Genomic DNA, 13,008 nt, shown 5'->3' on the forward strand with positions numbered 1-13,008 from the left:
TAGATTCATTAAGAAGTTTGCAGATATTGCTAAGCCATTAACGCGACTTACAGAGGAAGCAAGGGATTATTGCTGGGATGAAGACTGCCAAACCGCCTTTGAAACATTGAAGAGGCATTTAATTACAGCGCCAATATTAGGGTATCCACTGCCAGAAGGAGAGTTCATTTTAGATACGGATGCAAGTAATGTGGGAATTGGAGCAGTGCTGTCGCAGATTCAAGGAGGACAGGAACGAGTCCTTGGATATTTTAGTAAAGTGCTTTCAAAACCTGAACGAAATTATTGCGTCACGAGAAGAGAACTTCTACACTTCTAGCAGTAGTAAAATGAGTGGAACACTTCTATCAATACCTCTACGGAAGGAAGTTTCTAATCCGAACCGACCATGCCGCCCTTAAATGGTTAATGCAGTTTAAGAATCCAGAGGGTCAGATAGCCAGATGGATTGAACGACTTCAAGAATATGATTTCAAGATCGAGCATCGGGCCGGAGTTAGCCACAGGAACGCTGATTCTCTATCTAGAAGACCGTGCCCAGCAGAGTGTTCCCATTGCAACAAAACGGAGTCAAAGGAAGCAGCAGTGCTAAGAACAACAGTGGTCAACGACGAGTGGACGCCTACCAAGATCAAGGAACAACAAGAAAAAGATCCAGTTTTACAAAAGATTCGAAAATGGAAAGAAGAAAATCGTCGACCATCTTGGCAAGAAATATCAAGCCTAGGTTCAGTAGTTAAGACGTATTGGGCCCAGTGGGACTCATTTATCTTGGAAGACAGCTTGCTTAAACGAGTAATAGAAAATGATGATGGTTCAGTGAGGAGAACGCAGTTGGTGATTCCAAAGAGCAGAGTAGCCGAAGTACTTCGTCAGTTACACGACAGTCCATCAGGAGGGCATTTTGTTGTAAAGAAGACCCTTCAGAGAATTCGGGAACGATTTTATTGGATGAATAGTTCCGACGATGTGAAGGACTGGTGTAAGAAATGTACTACCTGTGCTACAAGTAACGGACCCTACCGGAAAACGAAGGCTCCTATGAGACAGTACAATGTTGGAAGTCCGTTTGAAAGAATAGCTTTGGATATTGCCGGGCCATTTCCAGAAAGTGACAATGGATGCAAATACATGTTGGTGGTAATGGATTACTTCACGAAATGGATGGAGATCTACGCAATTCCAGACCAGAAGGCCACCACTATTGCAGATGTGTTAATCAAAGACTGCATCAGCCGATTTGGAGTACCTCTGGAGATCCATAGTGACCAAGGAAAGGACTTTGAGAGCGATCTATTTCAAGGAATCTGTGATAAACTAGGCATGAAGAAGACAAGAACCACGGCCTATCACCCGCAATCGGATGGAATGGTGGAGCGTATGAATAGGACAGTCGGCAAGTATTTGGCAAAGATGGTGTCCAATCATCAACGAGACTGGGACCAGTACCTTCCGTTCTTCGCAATGGCCTATAGATCTGCTGTTAATGAATCAACTGGCCAAACACCAGCAAAAGTCCTATTTGGACGTGAGATGCGTCTACCCTGTGATCTAGAGTTTGGATGTCGACCTGGAGAAGATGTTGCTGGTGAGGATTACGTGAATGAATTACGAAGAAGAATGGACGATATACATGAGTTGGTCCGTTCTAACCTTCAGATCGCTAGCGACCGAATGAAGAAACGATACGATACCCAAGCCGAGAAGGGATGTTTCAAGGAGAACAACAAAATCTGGCTTTATAATCCAAAGAAGCGAACAGGTTGTTCTCCCAAGTTGCAGCAGTTTTGTTTGCAATTGTCAAGAAAATTAATGACGTTATCTACCGAATAAGCAAGATTCCTAGGGGAAAGCCGATGATAGTCCACCATAACCGGTTGACGCCGTTGGAGGGAGACCACGACGTAGATAAAGAAGTAGAAGTCAACCAAGTTCGAGAAATACCTGACCTCACGTTTGAAGAGTTCATGGGGGCTTACTGAGGTACCGGTAAAGCGAGACATGGTGTTACCACTGAAGAAAAGCGAGATCTACTCGCACTTCCCGATGACTATTCACTGGCCCATACCATCCCGGCCAGTATCAAAGACGCACGAGGGTTGGCATCCGCCTTCCGCAGGAAGTTTGGTCGAGTTACAGAACTTCAATGCCAACTGCCAGCTCCTGGCAAAGCCTTGAAACTCCAAGATGCATCACGTTACCTATTCTATCTGGTAACAAAAGACACTGTCCATGACCAACCTACCTACCAAGATGTATGGGGTGCATTAATTCAATTGAGAGAGCACGTGTTGGAGTCCGACGTGCAAAAGTTGGCCATGCCAAAGTTAGAATGCAGCCAATTAGACTGGAGAGTTATCGGAAATATGGTAGAAGAAATTTTCCAAGACACCGAGGTCCAGGTGTTGGTCTGTTGCAATCCGCATAGTTACTGGTGCGGAGCGAAGACCGTCCCCTGTCACTTTTATAGAACTGGGAGTTGTAAAAGAGGGTCCAGTTGCCGATACCAGCATCCAGTTCCAGTCCTGACAAGGTTCCAGGAGGAACCATCTTTTAAGGAGGGGCAATGTGACGAATTTCTAACTGAGGCCGGCCCTGCCCCTAGCAGTCAACAAACAACGGCGACACGTCATCGACGAGTAATGTCTCCGCTAATCCAGAATTTTCCCGATGATAGGCGGAGACCTGCCTCAGGCGTCCCAAATGTTCTCCAAGCAGAGCCGTATCTATATAAGCGGATGATTTTTAAGCAGCAGTCAGTTACTAATTTCGACGCCATATTATATTGTTACGTTTTTGTGAACGGGTTTGAAATGTATTTTTAAAGTAGATACATAAATATTTGCAAATGAATTAAATAAGTTAGTATGTAAGTGTAAAATAAATTAGATATATTGTTGTAAAATTAAGTGTTAAATTGTAAGTGTTATAAATTAAACAATTTCAAGTAAGTCTTTTATTTATTTAATAATAATTAAAAGTTAATTCGCGTAATAGTTCACAAATAAATAAATCAGTACAGTAATAACCCAACATTATTATAAAAGCATAAAAGATTTAGATCAAGTGGCATATTTGTTAGAGCATTAGACAAGAAATTAGAATTTATTTCATTGGGCTTGTTCAAAAATTCTGGTAGAATATTGTTTTTCTTTGTACTGTTAATATTTAACTGATTAAATTTTTTCCACATTATTTTACTTGAATTACCCCCCAAGAAATTTACTTCTAAATAAGATTTCTTCCCATTGCGTAACATTATATTGGCTTGGTTCCTTAAAGTTTTATAATAATTCCAATGAGCTGAATTTTTTATCCTTTTACAACGTGTAAATGCTTTATTTCTAAGTGTAATAATTAACTGAATATTGTCTGTGGGCCAAGGTGGCCGATTTTTCTGTATTTTAATTAATTTAGAAGGAGCTACAAAATCAAAAAGATCTGTTAAAATACTGTTAAAAAACAATACCTTTTCATTAACATCAGGAATATTTAAAATATGAAAAAATGGTGAGTAAAGTAACAAATTTTGAAAATATTCAAGGTCAATATCTTTTAAATTTCTTCTGTATATCATTTGAATTTCAGATTTATTTACAAATCCCTTAAGAGAACAGTAAACAATAAAATGATCAGACTGTTCTTCTGGAATAACTATAGTATCTGCCTCTAATGTTGGAGTATTATCTGTAACCAAAATCAAGTCCAGTAAAGTAGATGTTGTTATGTGATGCGAGTAGGTTTATTTATTAATTGTTTCAGATTAAATGAATCAATAGACTCACTAAAGAGAACCGTTTTTCTTTCACTAACATCCAACATGTCAATGTTGAAATCTCCACCCATAACCATATAATCACATTCAGGTATGTAGCTAGAAACAGTGTCTTCAAACGTGTTAAGAAATTCGACAAAATTCTGCTTTGGTGGCCTATAAAAGTTACCAATTAAAAACTTGCTTTTATTAACTTTAATCGTTCTCCATATGTGTTCTAAGTGATTTGAAATATTTTTAAATAATTCTACAAACAAAATGTTACAATTTATATAAAAAGCTACACCTCCTCCATTTGTATTTCTGTCACATCGAATAAAATTATATCTCCGAATCAACAAATTTTCAGACAATAGGTCAGGAGATATACGAGTTTCCTGAAGACCTACAATATCAAAACGCCTATTCAATAACATATATTTAAATTCAACAAAATGCAAAGTTAATGATCGTACATTAAAAAAAGCAATTGAAAAGTTTTTCATATCTTACCACCTATTTGGTTTTATAAAAATAAAAAAGTATTTGTAAATAATAACAAGTAAATAAAACTATGTACTAAATAAGAAAAAGAAAAAAAACAAGGCAAATATTGGGGAAGTACTGTAATATCCATACCTACAAACCATTCTAAATGCGAACTTTCAACAGGATAAACAACAAGCAAGACCTCATGTTGCTCTTGAAGCAACAGAATTCAAGAATTTGGTGTAGAGACTTTGGAGTGACCATCGAGATCAGCTGATTTGTCACTCATCGAACATGTGTGAGATACGATCGACCGAAATCTAAATGGATTGACGCGTCCACCAGCAAACTCACAAGACCTGCGGCATGTCATAAGAAGAGTGTGGATGATATAGACAACTTAATTCCAATAATGCCCCCTAGTTTAATTCAGTATATATATAAAAACAAGGAGGAGCCACCTATTATTTTTTTGACGAATATGACGTTGCTTTGTTTACAATTTTATCAAATAATAAGAATATTATAATGTAGGTATACTTCCATAAAAATTTCTTCAAATGGAATATTCAAGAATAAATAAAATAAAATTTAAGTTTGACACCCTGTATTTCGGTTATTGTCAACTTTCGTACTAAGGTAAGTTAGCTTAAATCGACCTATTTTAAGTTCAGGAATCTAAGGTTAAGCTATGGCCCATTCTTTAACAAACACCCTGTATATTTATCATTGCGTAATTGTCCAAATCTGTATTTTTTTAAAGTTTCTTTTTTATTTCAGTTATGATGACTATGGATGTCTTAAATACTAGTCTAAGAGCTAGAGCCAAAAAATCATCGTCATAAGTAATATGGAGTTTGGCATGTGAAATGTGTGTATTGTATATTGATAATTATGACTAGGGAGCGGATTTATATGCGATCAATTTTGATGAAATATGCGCATATACAGCGTGTCTACTTGAGTTGGAAACATATGGGAAACTTTTTTATTATTAATTTTACGAAAAAAGTTATTCTTTATAAAAAGTCCTGCATGCCCCAAAACCTAAGATTCAATCATCAGATATCAAATTTTCTGAATATTATACGAGGTATGTCAAAAAATATGAACTTCGTTCAAGAGTAAAGTACCTTTATTTCTCTCAATATCGAAAATGCTTATTCTGAAAAGTTGTTTGGAAATAAAAACTAAGCTCAAATATGCAATTACATGCTTCTAATTGGAAAAAAATATTTTCCAAATTTTTGTCAAATTTATTGATACTAACTTCGTTTTGATTCATTACACATACGATAACTCTTTTATTATTACTTTTACGAAAAAAAGGTATTCTTTATAAAAAGCTCTGTAGGTCATAAGGCCGAAGATGCAACCAACAGATATCACATTTTATTAATTTTATACGAGTTATGTCAAAAAATATGAATTTCACTCAAGAGTAAAGTACCTTTATTTTTCACAATATTGAAAACAGTTATTAAAAAAGTTATTTAGAACTAAAAACTATGTGTCAATATGCAATTACATCCTTCTAATTGAAATACTGTGAAATATAAAGGTGCTATAATATTGAGCGAATTTCATATTTTTTGACACACCTCGTATAAAATTAATAAAAGTTGATATATCATGGTTGTGTCTTAGATTTTAGACCATGCAAAGCTTTTTACGAAGAATAACTTTTTTTCGTAAAATGAATAATAAACGAGTTATCATATTTGTAATAATTAAAAACAATGTTGGGTATCCTTAAATTTGAGAAAATTTTTTTTTTCAATAAGAAGCATGTAATTGCATATTTGATCTTAGTTTTTAATTCCAAACAACTTTTTATCATAAGAATTTTCGATATTGAGAGAAATAAAGGTAGGGGAAGATGTTCAACAGTGAACCAGTGGGGTACAGTGAACCACTGAAATATTAGGAAATCTGGCAACGCCAGACACTTGCGTTCTACGAATATTAACCACACTTGACTTACAAATCCATCCGGTCAGTTAGCCAGCACGTGCTGCAAAGTTTATAGGAGGTGCGAGCCAATTGTTGTTTTTAGAGGGAAAACTTATATATTTAAAGTAAGTATTACGATTTTTAATGTCCTTGCGTTGATTATATTTAAGAGCAAACCTTTCACATAATTTTCTTTATGTATTTGGCCATACTTATGTAAAATAGTTGCAAGTGTGTTAAGCTTTTTTCTTATTTTTTCTAACCTAAAATATAATACTGTACAGGGTGGTACACAGTGAATCAATCGACCCTGTTTCACAGTGAACCGGTTCACTGTGGACCAGATACTTTTTTGTAAGTGTTTCTTTAAAAAAATGTGAACTAAGTTAACTTTACTTAAAAAGTACATTTATGTTTATTGTTTTTATTTATTAGACTCGAACTAAACACGTTCTAGAATAACAATTTTACATTTTTATTTTCTAGAATACCGCGAAACAAAACTAAGGAAAAAATTTGGAGCAACTACACAGGAAAATATGAGAAAGGCTTTAGAAGCAGTAGAAAAAGGCATGAGTATACGAAAGCCAGCTAAAGAAGCCGAAATTCCCTATCCTACACTTCGCCGCCATGTAAAAATAAAGAGGCAACATTTCTTTTGTTCCCAACTACGAAGTAAATCGGGTTTTTTCTTTAGAACAAGAAAATGTATTAATTGGATACTTCAAGATTTGTACACTAAAATTCTACGGACTCACCACAAAAGACTGCAGGCAAGTTGCTTATGAAATGGCGAGGCTAAACAACATTAAAATGCCAGATTCCTGGGAAAGAAATTCCATAGCTGGTGTAGAATGGCTTAGATGTTTTAGAAATCGACATCCAGATATCTCGTTGAGAAAGCCAGAACCCTGCAGTCTTGCAAGAGCAACGTCTTTTAACCGAGAAAATGTGAAAATCTTTTTTGATAATTAATCAAATGTTCTTAACAGAAATGACAAATTTGCTGATGGCACACTCATTTATAATTTGGACGAAACGGGAACATCAACTGTTCAGAAACCCCAAAAGGTAATTGCCCCAACTGGTTTGTCGAATGTCGGAAAGGTTACTAGCGGTGAAAAGGGAACTTTGGTTACAACATGTTGCATGGTAAGCGCAACAGGGCATGCAATACCTCCTGCCATTGTTTTTTCCAGAAAGAATTATAGAGAATTGATGTTGCACGGAGCTCCCCTGGGACGTTAGGATTGGCGGCTCCGTCTGGTTGTATGAATAGTAATCTGTTTGTTGACGTAATAAAACATTTTATCCATCATACCAATTCAACTCCTGAAAATCCGTCATTAATCATCATGGATAACAACGAATCGCATCTCTCCATAGAGGCCTTGGATTTGGCATAAAATTCTGGAGTAACCATTCTCACACTGCCTCCGCACACTTCAGCTAAATTGCAGCCGTTAGATGTTTAATAAGCACCATTTTTGTAATAAAACATTAACTAAATAAAAATCCTATACTTTTTCCCACTTGTTTCTGATTATTGCATTGTTGGTTGACTGATAAATTAAATGGTTCACTGTAAAATTGTTCATGATTCATTGTGGACCACCCCTGGTCCACAGTTAATCAAATGACATTTAACAAAAAAAGACTAATATCTATTACATAAATTGTTAAAATTAAAAATACACTTTAAAACAATAATTTAGAAACTCTATTCTGTAGTTTAAACGCAAAAAATATATTTTAAAATTTAATTTTACCTATTTTTTGAGCTTTCAAAAAAAAGTGGTTCACTGTTGAACATCTTCCCCTACTTTACCCTTGACCCAAATTCATATTTTTTGACATACCTCGTATAATATTCAGAAAATTTGATATCTGATGATTGAATCTTAGATTTTGAGGCATGCAGAACTTTTTATAAAGAATAACTTTTTTTCGTAAAATTAATAATAAAAAAGTTTCCCATATGTTTCCAACTCAAGTAGACACGCTGTATATGCGCTAAAAAATTACGAAATATGCGCAAGATATGCACAAAAATTAAAAAAAATGCGCATTTCAAGAAACCACAAATTTTCTGTTCTATTCTAGGGGGTTCTTTTATAGGGGGGGTGGCAATCTTATTTATTATCTTTCAAATAAAATCATTTTTTTATATATGCAATTTATTCACAGTTTTTACAAAAACTGCTACCCATAGTTACCTATTTAAAATAAAACAACAATATCACTATAAATTATCTTCGATTATAATTCACTACAATGTGTTTTTCCAAATTCTTTACGAGGAAACATATTCTTTGAGCAGATAAAATATTGTTATAACTTGAAAAACTCCTTTCAACATCAATAGAAGTAATTGGGGCGTATTTAAAATAACTTGTTAATTTCCGTTAGAAAATCGTAAAACTATGGTTAGAGGTTTAATTCTCTTAACAATAGAGGATTTAAAAGAATTACCAGAATTATAGGTACCTACTTAATATAATAAAAGTAAATAAAATTCAGATCACTACAACCTACAATAGTAAGTACTTTGTGTAAAGATCGGGTATTTTCTAAGAAAAAATGAAAGGCAGTGAATGAGCCGTCTCTCTTCAGGTAGTTTTCGAATTAATTATGAAGGGCTTAATGTGAAACAATGACAAGCCTCAAAAAGGTAAAAGTGAGATATTTGACTTTGAATGTTAAAAATAATATTAAAAAATCCAGTAACAACTTTTATTGTTTTAGTTTAGATATTTCGATGCATCATGCCATATGAGATCATAGTTGACAACAATATTAATAAAATTGCTTGAAACTCGAGAAAAAACAGCATTTATTTAAAAAAAATGTGGCATGTCACATTATTCCATTAATAATAAATACCCATATTTTAGATATATGTAAATTCAGAATTTTCTATTATTGACTGAGTTCGTGGTGGTTTCAACCCTATACGTGTTAAATAATGTTTATTTCTTTGTCTCCATCAACTTGTTGGAATTTTTGACGGGTGTGTTTGGTTTTGTCCTTTTTATTGACGGACCTTGTTCATTATGCTACAACCAAATACAATAATATAACAAGCCACGTCATAAGCCACTACATTAATCTTGAATGGCAATAGTGTGACAAGCCACATTTAGGAAAAAATTACATATCACTGTATTTTCATTACTTGAGTCACTTCTAGATTGTGCATAGTCAGGGTTACGGTCACTGTCATCGATTGTCAAGTCAACTTTACTATTTTTCTTGCTAGAATCATCAGAACTCAATAATTATCCGAATTGCTTCCGCCCATGTTCGCCATTTTGATGTGGCTTGTCATTATGTCGAGTAGATACTAGAGACAAACTAGACCTATGCAATAGTGTGACCAAAGATTTATCGGGCCATCTATTAACGAAGGGCTGAGATAATTATTTGTTAGTGGCTTGTTATACTATTACTTTAACCAAGAATAACACTTGTTTTGAAATCATGTGTGGCTTGTCATTGTTTCACATTAAGCCCTTCATATATACATACGACAGCCTGTGCGGGGAAATATTTTGTGTTGAATTAAAAAATTTAAAAATTTTTTTTGGACTTAAATGTTTTTAAATAGGCACAAAATATGCATGTTTTTTTAAAAATATGCAAAATTTAGTAAAGTTCTCAAATATGCGAAATATGCATGCAATATGCATTTAGCATAAAATCCGCCCCCTAATTATGACCCCTTTCAGGCTGACATCTCAGTGGATACAGGAAGTAGCAATAAGGGATGAAAGGGTCAGTCACAAAAGTTAGTGCAGTCATTAAAGGTTTTCACCTCTTATTTTGTTAAACCTACATCGATTTTCATGAAAATTGGTGACTAGTTAGAGCATGCCTCAAGAAACAAAACCGATTTAGTGCCAACTTGCACATTTACCCTGGGGGTGGATACCGCCCCTTCTCGGGGGTGAAAACTATTTTATTAAGAATAACCTCACAAATCGATAGAACTATTTTATTATTAATTTTATGAACAAAAATGATTCTTCATAAAAAGATTTGCATGTTCTAAAATCCAAGATGATCATGATATAAAATATAAAATTGTATGGATTTTAGTCGAGGTATGTAAAAATATATGAATTTCGCTCAAGAAATTCGCTCAGTAAAGTACCTTTATAGCTTACAATATTTAAATATAAAAATATAATTATACATTAAAACATAATTTTGAATTCTAAACAACTTTTCATAATAGCAATTTTCCATATTAGGAATTTAAATACATAAATAAACAAAGTTTTCTTTATAATAATGCCCGCATTTTTAGCTTGTTATATTTGAATTGTAATAAAAGGAACTTGATAATTTAATTATTAAATTATAATCCTAACTTCATTCCCGAAATTCCTTTGAAAATTATTCTGTTAATATTTAGGTAGGTTTAATTAAAATATTATTGTTTGGATTAGGTTAGGAACAGTGCCACACCGAGGGGGGGGTTGTACTTAAGAAATACTTAAAAAAAGTAGGAAAATGTAACTTGTCTTTCACAAATAATACAAAAAACTTTCGGTGCTCAAGCAAACCCCCCTCCCCCCCGAGGAAAATTCTAGGTGCGCCACTGGTTAAGAACCCATTTTTAAATTTACCTATTCTAATTGGGAAATAAGCCACAATTTAACTTGAAAAATTGATTTTATTGACGTTTCGAAATCCACCTCGGACGTCGTTATCAAAATACAAAATACTAATAGTTAATTACATAAATGCCACAAAGAAATAGCTTCAGAACAGTTGTTAATTTTAATTTGTATTTTTAGTAAAATGAATTCGCGTAAAGAACGTTAATTTCTTCAGTGGCTTGCTGAAATTGAAAATTAAGAAAACTTGCTTTTGATCTATATTATTTTTACTTTTGTTTTGTTAAATTAATAAAAAAAATTGGTTTACGAGACTTTCTATAATATGTGAGTACAACCCATTTTATATTTATACAGGTTGACATCCATTCTTCCTCGAAATAAGTCGAATTTATGTAGGTGAGGGCAACGCTCATACGCGTGCAACCACGTCACAATAGAAGACGCGTGTAACGGCGGGTTAATTAATATAGCGAATGTTTTAATTTTCACTTTTTCGCAAGAGTTCTCTTATTTTCGAAAGGGTTCTCTTATTTTCATCACCACTTGCTTAGCTTTGATGTATCAACTTCATCTGGAACTCACTTGATAGGTATTCTTGAGTACTTTGACAAGTGTTTAGTAAGTCTATTTTATAAAATGCATCGTTTTCCCGTTATTTAAGCTTGAATACTTAGATTTGAGTACTAGCTGAAAAAAAAAATATATTCAATCAACTATAACTCACTTTTAATTAATTCTAAAAGGTCTATCACGTAAAGAATCTATTAGATTTTTTATTATCTTCAATTTTTGTTATTTAACTATTTTGTTAAAACTTACAGTTTTTTATTTTGCTTAAAATTTTTCCCTATATCGATTACGGGGGCTATTTTTAATAAAATAGTTTTCACCTCCGAGAAAGGGTGGAATCCAGCCCTAGGGTAAAAGCGCAAGTTGGTACCAAATCTGTTTTGTTTCTTGAGGTATTCTCTAACTAGGCACTAATTTTCATGCAAATCGATGGAGGTTTAACAAAATAGGAGGTGAAAACCTTTAATGACTGCGCTAACTTTTTCCTTTCATCCCTTATTGCTACTTCCTGTATCCACTGAGGTGTCAGCCTGAAAGGGGTCATAATTATCAATATACAATAGACACATTTCACATACTAAACTCCATATTACTTACTGTTGCCCAAATGCAAGACCAAGACGAGACTTAGACAGTCTTGGTCTTGGTCTTGGTATTGCGCTCCCGGTCTTGGTCTTGGTCTTGGTCTTGCAGCAAGAGTCTTGCAAGTCTCGCAGTTGCCCATTAGCCTATTGCATATCTTAGAACAACGTAACAGAGAGGTACATTTTAAGCTTGAATATCATAGCCATAGTAAAGACTAGCAAAATTAAAAAATATCTAAACAACTGACACCGGGTGGGGTTTGAACCCACGATATAAGTGATCGCTGTCTATGTTCTAACTAACTAAAGTTAAAACTACCTCTTAAAACCCACAAAATTTCATTTATGTATCTCAACCGATTTAGAGCAATAAATAAATCTTCAGTTTGTAAGAAAAATTTCAACCCCTCCCTATTTGGCAAACAAAGCATTTATAAAGTAAACGTTTATGAAGCAAACTGTCATTACATTTTCTTGCAGAATTAGCCATTAAAGTTTGCCATACTTATTTTAAAACATTCTGTTGTGATGAAAAACATGGCTAGTTAAAAAAGTACCTAACTTTTTTATTATCCAATATAAGTGAATGAATAAAAAAACATAATGTTTAGAAAATATGAGGCTTTAGTTGGGCTTTAATTTCAGTATGCTATTATTGCATGCTAGAATAATAAGTTAGCATAATGCTAGAATATTCCACAGAGTGGGAAAAACAACGGTTTGATTGGTACACCCGGTATACACTGACAATAATTGACCTGTCTAGCAACAATATCTATTATTACTGCGATATTTATAAAGAATAGAATACGACCAAATATTAAAAAATCACTTAAATTTAAATAACAACAGGTTTAGGAAATTTGAGACATTAAAAATGACCCATTTTTAAAGTGGTGCGTTAATTTCTTGGAGAAGTGTACATATATCGTTAAATAATATTTCGGTATTATGTCTACACGATATCCGGCATTATCTCTATATATGTACTTTTGTCTGTTTATGACACTTATAAATAATAATAGCCTCGCTG

Source organism: Diabrotica virgifera, chromosome 3 (assembly GCF_917563875.1).
Source record: "Diabrotica virgifera virgifera chromosome 3, PGI_DIABVI_V3a".
Lineage (NCBI taxonomy): Eukaryota > Metazoa > Arthropoda > Insecta > Coleoptera > Chrysomelidae > Diabrotica > Diabrotica virgifera.